General features: G+C 33.1%; 1 protein-coding gene across 1 annotated transcript in view; it reads right to left on the bottom strand.

The window, feature by feature from the left end:
- PXDNL (peroxidasin like) overlaps positions 1 to 13,273 on the bottom strand; it is a 435,474-nt gene that overhangs the window by 266,107 nt on the left and 156,094 nt on the right.

Here is a 13,273-nt window from a genome sequence, read left to right as displayed (position 1 = left end):
CAATTAGCATTGGTAAGGGTGTGGAATAAATGGAACACTTGTGCACTGTTGGTGAGATTATAAATTGGTTCAGCAACTATGGAAAACAATAAGATCCAGAAATCTCACTTGGTATTTATCTGAAGGAAACAAACATTAATTTGAAAAGATATAAGCACTCTATGTTCATTGCAACATTATGTACAATAACCAATAGACATGGAAACAACCTAAGTGTTCATTGATAAATGGTGGAAGAAAACAAATGTGATACATGCACACACTAGAATATTATTCAGTCATTAAAAAGAATGAAATCTTGCCCTTTGCAACATGAGTGAAATTCGAAGACGTTGTAATAAATGAAATTAGTGAGACAGAGAAAGACAAATACTGTCTGATCTTACATGTGGAATCTAAAAAATGAAAGCTTGATTATGTCTCCAGCATACCTACCCCTCTTATCCCTTAGCTACTATTCTGTAAACACCTGCAACAGAGCTCACAGGTTCTGTGCCAGGCACTGAGCATGACCACTGGGATATAATATTGGTTCAATAAAGCAATAAACGAATGAATGTATTACATTCTTTGGAGTTCCGATGAAATATATTTTTGCAAAAAAAAAAAAAAAGTGTTTTTTTCCTGTAATAGCCTTACCAAAACCACACACAGTGAAAATTACAAATAGCGTATTTATTTATAAGTTGGCAATAAATTCTTATCTAAAGAGCTACGGATCTTAAATAAATGTCTACAGCCTCACTACATTATATAATTAGGTAGCAAAACAGAAAAATCAGCATGCCTAGAAAGTAGCCACAATAGCCAAAATTTATTCATAGTAGACCTATTTGGAAGCACAACTTCAGCTCCTCTTGTTAAAAACACATGAAAAGAAAGAGTATGCTTTTTTGAAATCTGTTAGTACTAGAGATCTACGCAGAGTTAGCCTATAATATGTGGTCACCTTACATGTTTGCTTATTCCATGGCAAAACCTTTCGTTTTAATGCTCAGAAACAAGTTTTCACAAATCCACTTCTATCAGTATTCCATGCCTGAAAATCATCTGTGTAAAACATCAGGCTGTTGTAAAATTTACCTGCAACATAGCTGATCCCCTGAGTGAGAAGTCACTGGACTTTCCACTTTGGATGTCAAGGGTGAAAAATTTTTTGTGCCGACCCCAGAAAATTTACCAAGGTTGTAGCAGCTTAAGAGTGGGACCAACCAGCTGAGGATCATGGTGAATATTGTTCCTTCACTTCCTTGATTTTTTACCATAATACAAAGCTTATTTCCAATGAACTAATCATGATACTAATAAAGCAAGCTGAAAGAAGAAAAAAATCTCTTATAGGAAGGATTTTATTCAACCTATTTATTCTTACAGTGTCTATAATTTGTTTGCACAAATTTATGTGACTGACTTCTGGTGTTACTATGCTTCAATTTAGGGTACAAAATCAAAATTCAAGTCACAAAATTTTCTATATCTATTTATATGCATAATTCTAAAATTATTATAATTTCAAATGTCATTAAAAATTCAAATAATATATTAGGCAAGATTACCTTCTATTAAAATCATTCTCTCTTTAAGTTGCATGTAAGGTAAATATAAAAACATATTTTTATAAAATAGTCTACATATTTCTAGAACTATTACCTGATTGGAAGGTCCATAAACTTTAAATGTTCTTATATACAAGAAATGATCAATAAACATTTTTTGGCAAATGATGGATGGATGGAAGGACAAATGCATGGATGGATAAATATGGGCTCTTTCAAAATAAATATTAATTAAAAATAAATAGTATTAAAATAAATAATACAGTAGCTTAATACATTGAAGTAACTCAGAAATGGCATGATAAGTAAATCAATGAATAATGAATAACAATGAATGAATGAATTAAAATATAAATTTATTTTATCCCTCAGGTTAACCAAAAAATAATATGGTAAAAGAAATCTCATCAATCACATATTTCAAACCAAATTTAAGAATAAGAAAACAGTTTAAAAAAATTCACAGAATTAACTAGAACTAGAAAGAGAACTAGATTTCAGATCTTCTAACTTTGATAAAAGTTATTTTCCTTCAGAGTACATTACTACTTGCTTCTAGTAACTAAAAATTTAAAAATTATCCTTTTTTTAGAAAAATGTCCCACTGTTTTCAGGGGGGAAAATGTTTTTTAATGAGCAAAATAAGATTTCACAATTCATTGTAATTCCTTGTCAGCAACTTTATTGTATGACTGGAATGATTGAATGGTTATAATTGCTTACTTAGGTTTTGGAAACATTTCAAACTTCTTAACCAATTTATAATTTATGGAATCCTTTAGTCTCTTGATTAGAAGACAGTTGTTCAGACTTTTCAGGGTAAATTCAGGGTTTCAAATGAGCAGGAATATATTACCTCACTAGGCAAACACACACATACTCAAAGTTAGATTGAATTCTTGATTTAATTAACCAAGGATTGTAAAATAACTAACAAGAGCAAGGTGGCCATACTGGTCAGTACTAAATTTAGAGTAGCTTCTCTGAACCTCAGAATCCAAAAGAAAGACATGCTAATCTAAGGGATAGCATTTCTTAACCATTTAAAAAAATGGTACTTCACAAACCCACATACACAATATCTCTATGAACACCTTAAGAACACAGATTTGTTACATCTCTCCATATTTTCTTTAATCTGACAAATGCATTGATGAACAATGAAGTAATATCTTTACGATTTATTTATCATTTTTATGATAAATCATTTTATGCTGTATTCATCACTTTTAAATTGGTCACTACTGATAAAGTATGATGCAATAGAAAAAACATTGAATTTTAAATTAAGATCTACTATTAATTACCTGCATGGCACTGACAATCTCTTTATTCTCTGTAAACTGAAGTGTTTTCATTGAGAGAAAGATGAACTTGCTCTAGATCTGTGCTGAGTGACACCCCTGCCACATCTAATAATTAGGTGTAACATCGCCATTGGTCTGTATTAGCTTAATGATATGGTATTTGAAATCCACATGCCCCCAAACAGAAATATTGTAAAGTATCCTCCTTAGGAGTTAGATGTTGCAATAAAACCTATTATGTTCCTCCTTCGTAGTCTTCCAGAAATTACAGCAACAAAGACCTCTATACCTTTTTACTTTTCACCCAATCCTATCTGGGAACTAAGGCCTGAGTTTTCTCCCAACGTATACAAATGATGTTATCATCATTTCTCAATTCGTGTAACTATATATTCTCTACTAATTTTTGTCTCTACTTCACACTTATGGTAAATCCTAAGAAAAACTGTAAACTTAGAAAATCGTTCTCAGTAGATTCCATCCCCTGACACTCCAGACCACTCCCAAACTGTGACCTATTCTTAGCACTTGATCATGCTCCTGGCTCTACAAGTACAGCAGTCTTCACTTTCACTAAGTATGGCTATCTCTACATGAAGGTCAGTCAGTAAACTAGGTAGAAGAGGGACTAAGAATTTTTCCTGAGAATATCTATGCTAAAATTTATTTGCAAAAACAAACAAACACCAACGAATTAGCAAATAATGTGAGAAAATCTAAATTTAAATTGATGGTGTAAATTTTAAAATAATTGCTTATCGTGAGGTTTAAAAAGAGAAGATTAAATTATACAATAAAAAGTAATATATATTCAGAGGGAATTATTAGAATTAAATTTTTTATACTTTTGGGAGGAAGGTAAAAATATCAATTTATTTAAACTCTGATAGATTAAGCATATATATACTAAAAATCTTGTAAAGATCACTAAATATAAAAAGGAAATGATTAACTTCTAAACTTTCAGGAAAAAAATTGATAAAGAAACTAATCATTTAGTACAAAAGAAGGCAAGAAAGAGATTAAAAAAAAACATAGAAAGGCTAGAAAAACAGAACCAGAAAAATTAGTAAAAATAAATATTGGTATTTTCAATAAATGTAAATGGACTAAATGTTCCACATAAAATGCAAAGATCATTAGAATGGGTAAAAAGATAATAAATAGCTTAATTAATCAATCCATTAATATTCCAGAGTTAGCATGTGACAGATCCAAAATTTAAATCCAAATTGCTATTCTTGTACTTCAGGCTAAAATAAAGTAATAAAGACAAGATCGGATTACCCCTCCCACTTGAATTAGTAAAGAAAAATCAGACAAAATACAAACACTGCTGGATAGCATGCAATGAAGATAGTGATCCCTTGGATATGAGAAACAAATGAGATCAACCCAGTGATTGCCTCAGTGCTAGAGTCATCAGGACAAAGTATAAGAGAAGAGAGAAGTACATAAAGAACCCCAGAGATCTGCCAAATATTGGTCAGTACATGTGTGAGAAGACACAACCCAGAACCACAGAAAGAACCACTTAAAAGGATGAACAGTACCAAAGGAAGTGGTACCAAAAGGTCAAACTATTTCCAAATAACAACTTGTCTGTATTCTAGAACAAAGTTCATAAAGATTTATAGGAATACAAAAATATCTAATGTCCAAGAGGGTAAAATTCACAATGTTAGACATCCAATCAAAGTTTACCAGATAGGCAAAGAAGCAGGAAAACATACTTCATCATGAGGAGAAAGATTGATCAATTGACACTGACCCAGAACTGATACAGATATTAGCCATATAGTCAAAGACATTAAATCAGTATCCCATAGGTCAAAAAATTAAATAGCAACATAGCTATTAAAATCAAAATTCTAGGAGAGATTGGATTAAACATGATGGCATGAGAGACATTCCCACATCTCTCCCCTTGAAACAACAATAAGCTGAACACCTAAAACTCAACAAAAAAACCACCCAACTGCACATATGAGCTACCACAGGTCAGAACCTCAGGTGTCAGGTGGTAGACTGGGAGAAACAGGGATGCTCCCTGTCGCAGCTGGAGCTCCTTTTAGGAGGAGGGGGAAGGGAGAAGGAGTGGCGAGTTTCCTGAACAGCCCTGCCTGAGACTGCTGTGAGCTCCACTCAGCCAGCGGCCGTGCCCAATTATCAGGGCAGAAGGCTGAGAAACAGGGATAGGAGAAAAGTGGGGATGGCAGAGAAACAACAGTTGGTTTTTACCAGCTGTGGTTTCAAAACTGAGGCTGAACCTCAGCCTCCAGCCCTCAACCCAGAGGGTCCCTCCACCCACCCCCCACCCCACCCTGTACTCTTTGAGATGGAACACCTCAGAGCTCCAGGGGAATCTGACCAAACACTACTGAGACTGCAACCAACATTGATGGGAACTGAGACTGAGGTTAATAAGCATGATTAAACATCTATAAGGGAAAAAAAAAAAGACAATATTAATACTTTATATAAGCAGAGATTCCACAGGCTTAGATGCCACCTACTGGGGGGATAAAAAAAAAAAGCAGAACATACTTTCATTAATGCCCAGGTGGAGAAATAGTCCATTATAATCATGAACAACCAAGGTGACAAAGCAACTCAGAAAGAAAGAGAAAAATCTCTAGAAAATAAGCTTACAGACATAGAAATATGTGACTTAAAACACAGAAAATTCAGTATGGTACTTCTGAAAAAGCTCAGCGAGATCCAAATGGATCATATCAACAATTTCAGGAATTGCAAAAAACAACTACATAAGCAGAATGAGTTCTTTAGCAAGGAGATTGAAACCCTCAAAAAGAACTGAATAGACCTTCAACAGATAAAGAATTCACTGCAAGAGTTGAAGAACGAAATAACAAGTTTGGCAAATAGAGTTGACCAAATGGAGGAAAGGATTAGTGATGTTGAAGACAGAAATCTAGAAATAAAACAAAAAGAAAAAGAAGGAAACTGAAAAGTGAAAAATAATAAAAGAGAAATACAAGAAAAACCTGATACCATCAGGAGAAGGAACGTAAGAATAATGGGAATTCTTGAAGAGGATGAAAAGAAGCAGGAATTAGAAAGCATTTTAGATAAATAGTTGATGATAATTTCTCAAATCTAAGGAATGAACTGAAGCATGGAATTCAAGAAGGCAACAGAATACCCAATTATCTCAACCCAAAAAGGCCTTCACCAAGACACATTGTATTAAAATTGTCAAAAATCAATGACAAAGAGAATTCTTAGGGAAGCCAGAAAAAAGAAGATGGTAACATGTAAAGGAAAACCCATTAGATTATCATAGTTCTTCTTAGCATAAAACTTATAAGCCAGAAAGGAGTGGAATCAAATATTCAAATTACCAGCCAAGAATAATGTATCCAGCTAAACTGTCTTTTAGATATGAAGGACACCTGAGCAAACGCTACTGACATAAAAAAAAAAAAAATGAAGGAATTCTCCACTATGAGACCTTCTCTACAGGAAATACTGAAAGGGGTCAGCTCACCTAAAATAAAATGACCAAAAAATGCATAATTAGCAGTAAGGTGACTAGCAGGCTAATAAAAGCAGAAGAGTGTAGCCCTTACTACGAACAGGGCTTTATAAGCTTAAAATAAGAAGAGATATGCTATAACAAGATAGTAACGAATGTTCAGCATACATAGGGACAAAATGAGACAACAATGACTGAAAAGGAGAGGATTTGAAGATCCAAATTCATAAAAAGGAATGGAGATAAGGCACACACAGAAGAAAAGGGATGACTGTATATGTGTGTGTGTGTGTGTGTGTGTGTGTGTGTGTGTATAAAACTGTCCTTTTCATATTTGTAACGGTAACCACAGGTCAAAGATTTAGAACCAAAGTATACAAAATAAAACAAGAAGGACCAGAGGGAAAACCCACAAAAGCCAACCAAAATAAAGAAACAGAAACACAAGGACAAGGAAGCAATTGAAACATCGAGCTACCAGAAAGCAAAAGATAAAATGGTTCTAAGAAGACCTCATATTTCAATAATCACCCTAAATGTAAATGGACTGAACTCACCAATAAAAAGCTACAAAGCTGTAGATTGGATCAAAAAACAAAACCCAACCATACGCTGCCTCCAGCAGACACATCTCAGTTTCAAAGACAAAGGAAGCCTCAAAGTAAAAGAGTGGAAATGATATTTCAAGCAAATGACATTCAGAGAAAAGCAGGAGTAGCAGTACTAATGTTGGATGGAATAGAATTTAAAATCAAAAAGGTAGAGAAAGATACTGAGGGGCACTTCATAATGATAAAAGAAATCTTGCACCAAGAAAATATAACATCTATTAACATCTCAATCAAGGAGCCCCGAAATATGTAAACCAATTACTAACAGAACTAAAGAGAGAAACAGACCAAAACACTATCATAGTAGGGGACCTAAATACCCCACTGTTGGATATAGACAGATCAGCCAAACAGAAAATTAATAAAGAAATAACATCCTTAAATGAAATGTTAGACCAACTGAGCATAATTGACATTTACAGAGCCTTCCATCCCAAAACAGCTGTTTACAGATTATTCTCCAGTGCACATGGAACATCCTCAAGGGTCGACCACATACTGGGACACAGAGATAGCCACAACAAATATAAGAGAGTTGAAATCATACCAACTGTATTCTCTGATCATAATGCTTTGAAATTAGAGATCAACTGAAAAAAGAAAGAAAGAATCACAAATAATGGAGATTAAACAACATACTACTGAAAAATAACTGGGTCAGAGAAGAAATAAAAAGACAGATCAAGAGAAACATAGAAATGAATTATAATGATAGTATAACATATCAAAACTTTTGGGACAAGTCAAAAGCGGTCATAAGAGGAAAATTCATATCATTACAGGCCTACCTCCAAAAAGAAGAATAAACCCGAAAAAACAACCTAATGCCTCATCTTAAAAAACTAGAAAAAGAAGAACAAATGAAGCCTAAAGTCAGCAAAAGGAAAGAAATAATCAAAATTAAGCAGAAATAAATAAAATTTAAAAAATGAATGCAACAAAGAGCCTATTAATATCTAGTTCTTTGAGAATGCTAATAAAATTGACAAACCTCTGGCTATACTCACTATAGAAAAAGAGAAAGAACACAAATAAACAAAAACAGGAATGAAAGAGGGGAAATTATGACTGACATCACAGAAATACAAAAGATCATAAAAGAATACTATGAAAAGGTATATAACATAAATTTAATAACCTAGAAGAAATGGACCAGTACTTAGAAAAATACAACCTTTCTAGACTGAATCAAGAAGACCTGGAAAATCTAAATAGACCAAACAGCATTATGGAAATTGAAACAATCATCAAAAACCTACCAAAAAGTAAAAGTTTGGGACCAGATGGTGTCGCCAGTGAATTCTACCAAACATTCAAAGATTTAATACCTATTCTCCTCAAACTCTTCCAAAAAATCAAAAAGAAAGCAATACTTCCCAACTCATTTTATGAGGCCTATATTACCTTGATACCAAATGTGTTAAAGTAACACAAAAAAGAAAACTATAAACCAATATCTCTCATGAACACAGATGCACAGATCCTAAATAAGATACTAGTGAACCGAATACAGTAACATATTGAAAAGATAATACACCATGATTAAGTGGGCTTCATCCCAGAGGCACAGTGATGATTCAACACACACAAATTGATTAATGTGATACACCACATAAACAAATTAAAAAATAAGAATCATATGATCATATCAATAGATGCAGAAAAAGCCTTCAACAAGATATAGCACCCATTTATGATCAAAACACAACAAAATTGGAATAGAAAGAAAGTAACTTAATATCATAAAGGCCATCTATAACAAACCCTCAGCTAACAATATACTTAATGGTGAAAAACTAAAAACCTTCCCTCTAAGTTCAGGAACAAGGCAAGACTGTCCACTATCATCACTGTTATTTTATTCAATATAACAGTGAAGTTCCTAGCGAATGCAATCAGACAAACGAAAGATATAAATGCATCCAAATAGGAAACAAAAAAGTCAAATTGTCACTATTTGCAGACAGATTCTCTATATAAAAAACTCTAAAGACTCCACAAGAACACTACTACAATGGAATATTACTTAGCCATTTGCAACAAAATGGATAGACCTTGAAATAATCATACTAAGTGAAATAAGCCACACAGAAAAGGTTGACAATCACATGATATCACATATATGGGATATAAGCCTAAAAGCAATAAATGAACAGGACAAACAGAGACTCATGGACATGGACAATGGATTAGTGATTACCAGAAGGGAAGAGGAAGTGGAGAGGGGGGAAATAAAAAAAATAAATAAAATGTCAAGAAAAATTATTTATATAGTGTGAAAAGATAAATAAATAAACTGACATTTAAAAAATAAATAAATAAAATCAAAATTCTATAAATAAAAATGATAATCTTCCCAATGAAAAAAATACATTGAATTGGATTAACAGCACATTAAAAATTGTCGAAGATTAGTGAATTTGAATACATAGCAATCAAAATTAGCAAAAATAAAACACAGAGAGAACAAAAGAATTTTAAAAATTAACTGAGGCATAAGTAACTTAAGTGGCTTATTTGATGAGTAAGTGAATTTGACTTGAATTTTGAAAATAAACTAAAAGAAATTTTTTCTTCCTTTTTTATTTCCCCCTCCACTTTCACCCCTGACCTATGAATGTTGCCTTTTCCCCCTAAGAACTGGATCTTTGAAGGCAGGGCATCTCCTCCCACATACTCTTGGTGCGTGCCTAGGGCCTAGCGCACCCAGGGCCTGGAGCACCCGGGATATAGTCTATAGCTCCACTTGGGGAGCGAGCCCAGGACCTTCTGTCTGTAAAGCAGACGTGCTAACCACGACTCAATGGAGCCACCCCTAAAAGGAATTTTTTGGAGGTTAACGAGCACATAAAATTTTTAAAAAGATTAACAAGCATTAGCATGGTTTCACCAAAAATATATTCTTGCAAGCCAAATCATTCTTTAACAGTCTTGAAATCTAGCAAATGTAGCAAATACAACAGAAGTGGCATTAAGTAAATTATTTCACTAGGACCAGGTGAAAGTATAGTCAATAACTGTAGGTAAATGGATCAACTTCAACCTAAAAGAAGATTCCTACAAGAGTGCTAGTAAACTGTGTTTTCAGTTCTGTCTGGTTCAACATCTTATTAGTAAAATAGAGAATAATTGGAGAAGGAAATAAAATCAACAAATAGCCTGAAGCTTTGGAGAAAACGTCATATGTGGTTTACTTGAGTTATTTTCTAAATATCCTTTAGAATAATGGCACAAATTTTAAATGAATATTCTTTCTAGTACAAATACCAAATTGTATAAGTCTAGGATAAAGAGAAATAATTTTTTATTTTATTTTTATCATTAATTAGTGTTCATCAAAACTATATACCAGGTACCCTGTGAGGTCCTAAAAATAATTAAGTGTACAGCTAGTATTATCTAGTATTAGTGAAAAAGCTAATGAAATATCACATTGCATCATTAGACTACAAAACGAAATTCATCAATTACAGGGAAATATATCCTAATTTACTCTGAAATGTTCAGATGCTAACCATTTTACTGTGTTTGGTTGTGGGTAAAAGGTATAAGCAAACAGGATTTAATTCAAGAGAAAGTAATTCAGATGATGAAAGGCAGAGGAACAGTATAAGAGGAGGAACAATTGAAAAACAATTGAGGGATTTTTAACTTTGACTCAAGAAAAACATAAATACTCTCTTTAAATATTTGAAAATTCCAAGTTATATATATATATATATATATATATATATATATATATATATATATATATATATAAACTAAGTGACCAAAAAATCTAAGGGTATAGTAAATTATCACACATCAAAATTTTGGACTATTTGAAACCATACCTTTGAAGCATATTTAATGATGTGGGGAAATGTTCTCAGTATAGGAAGTAGTTCTGAAAATAGTGTATGAAATAGTTCAAATTCAATTTCTCAGATGAGCATGTTTAGAAGCACATATGGGAAAACACATTAAAAAAAAGAAAAAAAAAGATACTAAATGCTGGTAGTGATTCTCTTTTCAGGGCAGAAATGTAAGTGAATTTCATTTTTTATTCTTTTTTAATATTTTCCAGTTGCTACAATAAACAAATACTTCTTTAACAAATATCATAATACCTTATAATGAAAATATGCTTATGGTTCCTCTCAAAAGACAATTAAAATCAGCAACTATAAGGAGACAGACTTTGGCTTAATAAACATTTTAAGTTTCTAAATCAGAGTTAACCAATTAAGCGAATGGTCTTGAAAGACAATCAGTGCTCATGACCACAGACTCTTCAACAGAAGCTAGATGACAACCTAATTAGTGAAGTATAAGAAGAGTCAAGCAGATGTTTTTAACTTTTACAATCCTTTTAATGCAGACAATCTATGATCCCTTAAATGGAAAAACCAGGGTTAGAAACCCAAGAGTCAGAAAAACCATCCTCGCTAAATAGTTTAAGTACAGAGATGATGTGCAGAAAAAATATTAGTCCCCCAGCAATTTAGACTTAAAAGAAGTTTAGGTTTTTACAGGTTTTTAGATGTAGGTATAATTTTTCCGATATTTAATTGAAAATGCCAACACATCGCAGATTCTAAATAGTTGTCTTTTTAAAAAATCTCTAAGAACTTAAAGAAAAAGTAAAAAATTATTTTAAAATGCACTGTTTAAAACAATGTGGCTCAAAACTTAAAGTTGCATTAAATTCCATGACCAATTTATAAATCCAATATTTTCCACCATTAAATTTCAAAATTGTCTTTTCATCTTTGAAATTCATAAAATATATTCAGTGTCTGAATTACATACATTTTCTACTATTTTATACCCTCTATGGAGCAGGATTCAAGGCACCACCTATTTTTCTCTTATTATGTCTGAGAAGGCACTCTATTATGTATCCTTAAAAGACAATTGCATTACAGCTTCATGATTCTGCTCAGTGATGCAGAAAACTCAGGCTGACTGGTGCCTAGATGGATTCAAGGACTAAAACTGAAAAGCTCTGGGAGTTGGAATCTTTCAGCACCAGTTCACTGAAATGTAAAGGAAATAATGGCAAATTGGCTGTCTTGAATTGGATATAAAGGAGAACCCTTGAAATAATTGAATGTCATGACTTTGGAAAGAGAAACTTCTTACTGATTGCTTTTTTTCAGATAACCTTAGACACAGGGATTTTTATCGTTACTGTTCAATTAACATAAGCGACTGTTACTGAAGGATAATTTCTCCAGGGAAAGTTGCACATTGAAGAGGGCTAGAGATTATCTCCTAAAAGTCTTTCTCATTCCTGTGAAATTCAAAGTGTTATTTAACACTGATATGGGAGCAGTTTGCTGTGCTAGAGGAGCATGGGCCTGAGAGTCAGGAGTTTGGTTCTTCAACCTGGTTGTAACAGAAATGGCAACAAGAGCCACCATTCAGTGAATATTGACTCGGTCAGCTCTTTCTTACATTACATCACTGCCTTGTTAGACTGGTGTGCCACCTCTATATTACATATGAGGTAAATAAATAACTTGCCCAAGTACTACCTATTCGCTCACATAGTTAATAGCAGAGCCATGTTTCAAATCCAGATTTGTCTCCTTCCAACATGTTTATTTATCATTTCAGCTACACTCCTTTAGAATATGGACAAATTTTATTTTCTCTCCAGGTCTTAGATTCCTGGACAATGACAGTGTGAATCAATAATCTAGAGGCCCTCTCTAGTGATAACATTCTATGAATCCATGAGAAACAGAAGAAGCTTTTGGCTATTAATCACCTTAATCTATATAGCCCATCATTTGCTAAATACTCTCCTACTTCTTCAATGCATTTATTCTGTACTCGTGAAATTCTTTTGTTTTATAAACCCTAGTTCTTTCTCCAGCAGAATATTATTGTTCTCCTTCAATGGTCATCTGCAAGGTAGTTCACTATCTTATGCTCTTCTTTGGGTCTACATGTATTCATTTTATTTATTTAACATATTTATTCCTAAGAAGTTAGAGACTAGACATTTTAGTTTGCATTGGGCTCCAAACCTCAGTTTATAGAGAGAGATATTTAGCATGTGGTCAGCATTATGTGAACTTTGATAGAATTTCAAAGTCTGGCAATAGAATTCCCTTTCATAGCACAAAATGATGGCCCATTTCATGAATATGCACCACCTTCAGAAGCTAAGTGCAAGCCACGGTTATTCATCCTGGCAGAACAACTTCATCAAAGTGAGACTGACTAATAAAAGAGTAAGAGTTGTCTCTGTCAATATGCATATAACTTTCTCCTGGTAAACATATCCATTGACTGCAAAGAATGATTTCA

This window comes from Rousettus aegyptiacus, unplaced genomic scaffold, assembly GCF_014176215.1.
Source record: "Rousettus aegyptiacus isolate mRouAeg1 unplaced genomic scaffold, mRouAeg1.p scaffold_m13_p_15, whole genome shotgun sequence".
NCBI lineage: Eukaryota > Metazoa > Chordata > Mammalia > Chiroptera > Pteropodidae > Rousettus > Rousettus aegyptiacus.
This window is presented reverse-complemented; position numbering and strand designations above follow the sequence as displayed.